At 36.1% G+C, this 8,090-nt stretch overlaps 1 long non-coding RNA gene across 1 annotated transcript; it reads left to right on the top strand.

Moving 5' to 3' along the window:
- Window positions 660-4,227, top strand: LOC106507520. The gene is made up of 2 exons (XR_001303554.2): window positions 660-864; window positions 2,863-4,227. It is a non-coding gene; the product is annotated as an uncharacterized LOC106507520 (long non-coding RNA).

Here is an 8,090-nt window from a genome sequence, read left to right as displayed (position 1 = left end):
GAACAAATAATACTAAAAATTGTAAGAAAACACGAAAGACCCCAAATAGCCAAAACAATCTTGAGAAAGAACAAAGCTAGAGGTGTCACGTTGTCTGTTTTCAAACTGTTACAAATCTATAGTAAACAAAACAGTATGGCACTGGCACAAAAACATATACATATAGATCAGTGGAACAGAGTAGAGAGTCGAGAAATGAACCCACACTTAAGTGGGCAATTATCTGTGACAAAGGATGCAAGAATATATAATGAGGAAACGACATTCTCTTTAACATACAGTGTTGAGAAAACTGGACAATTACACTCAAAAGAATAAAACTGGACTATTGTCTCACACTATTCACAAGAATAGATTAAAAATGGATTCAAGACTTAAGTGTAAGACCTGACACCATAAAACTTATAGAAGAAAACATGGATTTTAAACTTGGAGTAGAGTTTCTCTGGCTGAATGTTCACTTCTTTCTCTGGCAGTCACCTCATTCTTTTTAATAGTTCTTATTTTCCTTGATTAAATAAACAAGTATCCATTTGCCTCGCAACTGACATACTACTAGTAAAATTTCTTCAGGGTCTTTAAAAAAAATATATGTGCAAAACCCAGTCTATTCTGCTGTGGCAAGGGCCTTCTGAACAAAAAGCTGCTCTTCTTTCACTACCTATATTTAACTACCTTGACATTTCTATTTGCTGAGAAAATCTTAACCTCAAACATTTGCAGTTGTTCTTAAAAAAAAAAAAAAAGTCAGATCTGAAACAGTTAACTGTGGTTTTAGCTCACAGATGAAAACTGGAGACAAAATGCATGAGACCAACATTGTAGAGAAAGACTTTTTTCCAACTGAACTGAGTGTAAATCCAGGTAAGAAGTTGGACTGCATGGAGTGAGTGTGGGAAGCGGGGTAGTAAGGTGATGGAATGGTCAACAGGATGAGAGATGGAGTTCTGGAGGTCATAAATTGGTTTATAATTTATAAACCTATAAAATATAAGCAGATATTGAAATTCTTGTCCTAGCAAGTAAGGAGAGGGAATTATTAAGAGAAAGATGTAAGAGAAAGGAATTGGGTTAAATTTATGATGGAGAATGAAATGATTAACTTCACTGAGGAAAAAAACATACTGTAAAGTGCTGCACAGATGCATATTATTATTATTAAATAAGGTAGAAAACCTATCATGGAAGCTTATAGGAGAGGAAATATTAAAAGGTAAGTAAAAGATATTTTCAAATTTAAAAAGTGAGCAAGGAGTTCACTTCTGGCACAGCGGGTTAAGGACCCAGTGTTTTCACTATAGTGGCTTGGGTCACTGCTGTGGCACAGATTTAATCACAGGCTCACTGGCACAGGAACTTCCACATGCTGCAGGAGCAGCCAAAAAAAAAGAAAGTGAACAAGTAAAAACTTAGTAGAGTGCTCAAATGAAATATATTACATTGGATGCACCGTAAAAAGAAAAATTATATATAAACTATATAATATCACATATTACATATTTATATATGAATTTAAAATTTAAAAAATTGTGTGATGATTTAAGTGAAAAATGGTTTTTACTAATTATGGGAAAAAAGTCATAATTTAAGTCAGAAGAATTTCTTTATCTTTGATAAAAGTAGAAATCAATCAACTCAGAGAGAAGGTAATTCAGATGAGGAAAGATGATTTCTAATTCTTGTTAAATGATTTCATTTATTTCTTCATTCATTTTGTATTTTGAGTATATTTATAATAGCTGCTTATAATATTTGCCAAATATTTCCAACATCTGTGTCACCTTGGTGTGGTTTCTACTGCTTGTCTTTCCCCACGCAAGTTAAGCTTTTCATGACTATTCATATGCTGTATAATTTTGGATTGTATTTTGGACATTTTGAATAAATATTTTGTATGAGATTCTTTACATTGTTTAAATCTTTGGAGCACAGGAATATTTTTGATTTTAGCAGGCAATCACTCTGGCTAGCTTCAGGCCTTTTGTAGGCTCTGGTTCCAATGTCAGCTCAGTTTTTAGAGCCTTTGTAGTGTTATTCAGATATTGCTTTTTTTCTCTTCTTTCTTTTTTAAATAAATTTTTATTTACAGTGTTGTATTAGTTTCAGGTGTACAGTGAAATGAATCCGTTATACATATACATATATCCATACTTTTTTCCATAAATTGGAAAAAAGTTATTACGGAACGTTGAGTAGAACTTCCTGTGCTACTCAGTAGGTCCTTGTTAGTTATCTATCTATTTTATATTAGTACTGTATATGTGTTAATCCCATCCTCTCAATATATCTCTCCCCACCACGGTTCCCCTTGGGGTCACCCTAGGTTTGATTTCAAAATCTGTGTTTGTTTCTGTTTCATAAATACATCCTTTTGTGTCATTTTTACTACATTCCATATATAATTGATATCATATGATATTTGTCTTTGTCTGACTTACTTCACTTAGTAGATATTTCTTGCAAGTGCATCAACCAGTGGCCAATCTGAAATTTGGGCAATGTTCCATTGTGAAGAGTTTATGTTTCATGTCTTTGGTACCTTAATTGGGGTAAGGTGTAAGTATGCACAGCTTGTATGTGTGTATGTGTTTATGTCTGTTTGGGGGTGGTGGGGAGTCCAGAAGTTTACTAATAAGATTCAGAGTTGTCTTTACAAAGTTCCTTCCTCTTCATTCATTTACCTCTGAGTCCATGTACCTGTTTTAACTAGCTAGATTCCTGCTAGATTAGCATGGACATACGTCTGAGGAGTTCTTATTAATTATGCTATTAGATACCACTAAATTGTTTTGTATAAAAGAATTATATCTTTTGTGAAAATCCTTGTGTAAATATACTCAAAGCCATGCTTCTTTTTTCTAGCCTCCAGCCAGAAATTTGTGACTGTAATTTCCTCACTCTACTATGGACTTCTCAATGGTGGCTGCATCTGTAAGACAGTGAAGCAGGAGGAAAGAGAGCAAGGAGGAAAGAAAAAGCAAAGGGTTTGGTCCACCTTCTTAGAATCACAGCTGTATCAAATGGAGAGGATGGTTCACCTCCCTCAGGATTTCAGCTATTAGGTGTCATAGTTGCCACAGCCCTGCCATCTTGAGATTGCCTGAGGTCTGAGGCATACCAGAAGAGAATGGAGTATTTTCATATTCTCCCTCTGTGTTAGGAGCTCATTTTCCTACTCAAACCAGAGCTAGACTGCCTCTCCTGGAGCTCTCTCTGTCTCTGCCCTAAGGGATGCTCAATACAGGTTTCTAGGTATGTTGTATTCTGGGTACCGATACTGCAGGTTGGAGGAGATGTAAATTCAACACTGGTTGATTTGGTGGTAACTTGAATTCTGGTGTTCTCAATATGATTCCTTCTACTAGATAGTTTTTCTTTTATTTATTTGCTTTTTAGGCCCACACCTGAGGCATATATAAGTTCCCAAGCTAGGGGTGAAATCAGAGCTACTGCTGCCAGCCTATGCCACAGCCATAGCAACTTGGAATATGAGCCACATCTGCGATCTACACCACAGCTCACGGCAATACCAGATTCCCGGCCAACTGGGTGAGGCCAGGGATCGAACCTGCATCCTCATGGATACTGGTCAGACTCATTTCCACTGTACCACAATGGTAGCTCCTACTAGATAGTTTTTAGAGTCTTTAAGTAGCTGTTGGATGCATTCTGTCCAGATTTGATATTTACATTTAGTAGGGGAGACACTATGTGGTGTGCTAATTCCACTTACATTGAACCATAATCACCCATTTGTTGGGTGTTTGTTGAATACTTTCTATTCATAGGCACTGACCTAGATTCTGGTGGTACAATGGCAAGCAAAAAGACAAGGCTCTGTCCCAGATGAAGCTTACCATTAAATGACAAAAGATTTTTATTAATCATCCTTCCTTTTTTAACACAACTTTTTTTGCCTTTGGCCTTTTTCAAATCAGTGCCCACCTCCCAATAAGGTTTTTTGATTGGTCTATCCTCTTCTACTCAGAAATACTCATGGATATCTAAATTTTATAGTTGAGACCTAACCTGAGACTTCTATTCTGTTCTGTAAGGTATATAAATTTATCATCACGACCTAACAGAGAAAACTACCTTCTAAAAGACTTCAAAGACTTCAGATGTCCGGTAGGAAATAAGAGGCATAGAAATCATTGCTCCCATCTATACAGGAAAAAAAAAAAAGGCTGAAAAAACTAAAAATCAACATTATCTCCTTAAATCAATCAGAGAATCAGAGAGCTGTGGTTACATGGAAAACAACTGCCCTCATGGGAATTCCTGTCATGGCTCAGTGGTTAATGAATCTGACTAGGAACCATAACATTGCAAGTTCAGTCCTTAGCCTTGCTCAGTGGGTTAAGGATCTGGCATTGTCATGAGCTGTGGTGTAGGTCACAGACGCTGCTCGGATCCCACATTGCTGTGGCTCTGGCATAGGCTGGTGGCTACAACTCTGATTAGACCCCTAGCCTGGGAACCTCCATATGCTGTGGTGCAGCCCTAGAAAAGACAAAAAACAAAAAACAAAAACAAAAACAAAACCCCAAAAAACACAACTGCCCTCATGAAGAGAGATACTGCTGGATACAGAGACCACACTTACTGGAGCAGAAGACCAGGAATAGGAAACTCCACAGGATTCAGTACAGGTTCCTTTTACCCAGTATATCTTCTCTGGCTTTGTGTTCTGACACCAATTGGGTGTCTTACAATTCACTTCAACTCTGACACTAGCTAGTTGCAAGTCGCATCAGATTCCACAAATTAAAGAGCAAGGTCCTCAATAAGACTGCCTTTACTTCAGACGCCAGCCACCAGTGAGTTCTCCAGGCTACTCACACTTCTGCCTGGCTGACTACAAATTGGAGCTTTCCCACAACCCCCTAGGGCTGCACCCATGGCATACGGAGGTTCCCAGACTAGGGGTTGAATCAGAGCTGCAGCTGCCGACCTCTGCCACAGCCACAGCAATGTCAAATCCAAGCCACATCTGTGACCTACACCACAGCTCATGGCAACGTTGGAACCTTAACCCACTGAGCAAAGCCAAGGATCAAAGCTGTGTCCTCATGGATACTAGTTGGATTTGTTTCCACTGAGCCACAATGGGAACTCTGGATTTTTCACCATAAGAAGAGAGAAACCCAGCAGTTGCTACATTCTGCTGAATGGCATCTATAATTACCTTAACATTCACAGCAGGACAATGATCAGAGAGTAAGCCAATGCCTTCTGTGACTTGTAAGAACTGTGAAAATAGGGATTTTAAAATTAGAGGTGGAAAGAATTTTAAAGCTCTATAAAGTTAATAACTATAAAGTTAATAACTCCACTTCAAAATATATCAAGCAAGAGTGATGTCAGAGAAGACGGCAGAGTAGAAAGCTCCTGGAATCTCTACCTCCACTTAAACAACTATTGAACTGACAGAAACTCTCTAAAGTAAATAATTTGATACTCTGGAGTCTAGGTGAAAAGTTGATCTCAGTGAGCTTTAGCTTTCCTATTCAGCAGTGGCTACCATCTTCACACCTCATTATAGTAGGGAGCCAAGGGACTGCTGTCTGTGTTCTTAATGTAGCTTTCTAGAGCCAAGGTTAGCATTGAGGACATGGTTCTCCAAATATTGAGGTTACGTGTTATTTCTGATTGCTACTTTCATTGATAAGTGCTCAATAGCATATTTGAACAGGAAGCAGAAAGGATCAGAAAATCCAAAGATAGGATAGTTGAAAGTATTTAGTATAAGGAACAAAAAGGAAAAAAAAAGTAATGAAGATAAATGAACACATCCTGAAGATCTATATTACATCATCAAGTAGACTAACATATACGTTATAAGAATACCCAAAGGAAAAGAAAGCATGGAGTAGGAAAAAAAAATTTTTTTTTAAGAAATAATGGCTGAAAACTTCCCAAGTTTGAGAAAAGAGATGAATATACATATTCAAGAGGTTCAATGAACTCCACCAAGCTAGATAAAATCGAACAGAACCACATTGCTACAAATTATAGTCAGGTTGTCAAAACCCAAAGAAAGAAGTCTGAAAGCAGCAAAAGAGAAGGGACTAGTCATATAAATTGCTTAATAAGATTAACAGCTGATTCATCCTGAGATACCATGGAAGCTGGGATGGCATTTTTAAATTTATGAAAGGAAAAAAAATTGTATCAGTCAATAATTTTGTATCTGGCAAAACTATCCTTCAGAATGAAAACAAAATGAAGACATTTCTAGATATGCAACAACTAAGGGAGTTTCTTATCAGTAGACCTAGCCTATAGGCAATAGTAAAGGCCAAAATTAAAGTACATGAGACAGTAACTCAAAGGGAAGAGAATAAGTAACATTCATAAAGGTAACCCCACAGGTGTATTAAAGCCAGAATTACCACTCTTTCAATTTTATTTGTAACCTCTCTTTTTGATATGATTTAACAAAGAAAGTCATAAAACAATAATTATAAATCTATGTTAATGGGAATGCAGTATATAAATATGTAATCTATGACAGATACATAAAGAGAGACAGTTGGAGATGAATAGGGACAAAACATTTGCATACTATTTAAACAAAGTTCATATTATGAATTAGATTGTTATAAGATATTAATTGCAATCTCAAGGAAACAACAATAAAATTACTAAAAAATACACAAAAGAGGAAAGAAGAGAATCAAAATGTAATATTGCCAAAGATCAACAAAATACAAAAAATGCAATAACAGAGAAACTGAAGAATTAAGAGCATATAATGTACACAGGAAATAGATAATAGCAGAAGTAAGTCCTTCTTCCTCTTCTTCTTCTTCTTTGCTTTTAGGTACACATCTGTGATATATGGAGGTTCCCAGGCTAGGCATCAAATAGGACCTGCAGCTGCAGGCCTACACCACAGTCACAGCAATACATGATCTGAGCTGCATCTGTGATATACACCACAGCTCAAGGCAATGCCAGATCCTTAACCCACTGAGTGAGGCCAGGGATTGAACACACATCCTCATGGATACTAGTCAGGTTCATAACCCACTGAGCCACAGTGGGAACTCCTGTAAGTCCTTCTTTGTAAGTAATCACATTGAATTTAAGTGGATGAAACTCTTCTATTGAAAGGTAGAGACTAGCTTTAAAAAATGGATTTGGTTTAAAAAACCACACAGGATCCATCTATATTCCCTCTATAGGAGATTCATTTTACATATAAGGACACAAAGGAATTGGAATTAAAAGGATGGAAAAAGATTTTCCATAAAAATAGTGACTGAAAGAGAGCTAGGTGGCTATATTATTGTCTAATAAAATAAAATAAAGCAAAACAATTTACAAGAAACAACAAAGGACATTATAGCTTGATAAAAGTTTTGATTAGCAAGAAGATCTAATAAGTATAAACATAGATGTACTTAATAACATAGCTTCTAAATATATGAAGGAACAATTGAAAGACTAGATATAAGAAGTAGATAATTCTAAAATAATTGTTGGAAACTTCAATACTCCAACATTCAATAATGGGCAAAACAACCAAATGGAAGAACAACAAGGATATAGAAGTCTTTAATAGCACTATAAACTGATTAGACCTAGCAGACATATACAGAACATGCCACCAACAGCAGCATATACATTCTTTTCAAGTGCAAATGGGATAATTTCCAGAATAGCCCATATGACATGCCACAAAACAAGTCGATAAATTTGAAAAGACTGAATTCATACAAAGTTCCTTTTGCCACCACAATGGAATGAAAGCAGACAGCAATAATGAAAGGAAAAATGGAAAACACACATATATGTGGAAATTAAAGCACCCACTCTTACATACTCAATGATCAAAAAAGAAATCACAAGAGAAATTAGAGAATACGTCAAAACAAATGAAATGAAAACAAACATACCCAAACTTACGGTGTGCCATGGAAGCAGTACTGAGAGGAAAATTTACAGCTGTAAATGTATTCTTATGTATTATTAAACTATATAAAGTTAAAAGAAAATTATAAAAGTGGTTTAAAAAAGGAATAAAGGAGAAACATAGGATCAACTGGAAAACAAGGTTTAAAATAGCAATAAATACATATTTA

The sequence above is a fragment of the Sus scrofa genome, chromosome 5 (assembly GCF_000003025.6).
Source record: "Sus scrofa isolate TJ Tabasco breed Duroc chromosome 5, Sscrofa11.1, whole genome shotgun sequence".
Lineage (NCBI taxonomy): Eukaryota > Metazoa > Chordata > Mammalia > Artiodactyla > Suidae > Sus > Sus scrofa.
The sequence above is the reverse complement of the archived record's forward strand: the minus strand, read 5'-3'. Positions and strand labels throughout refer to the sequence as shown.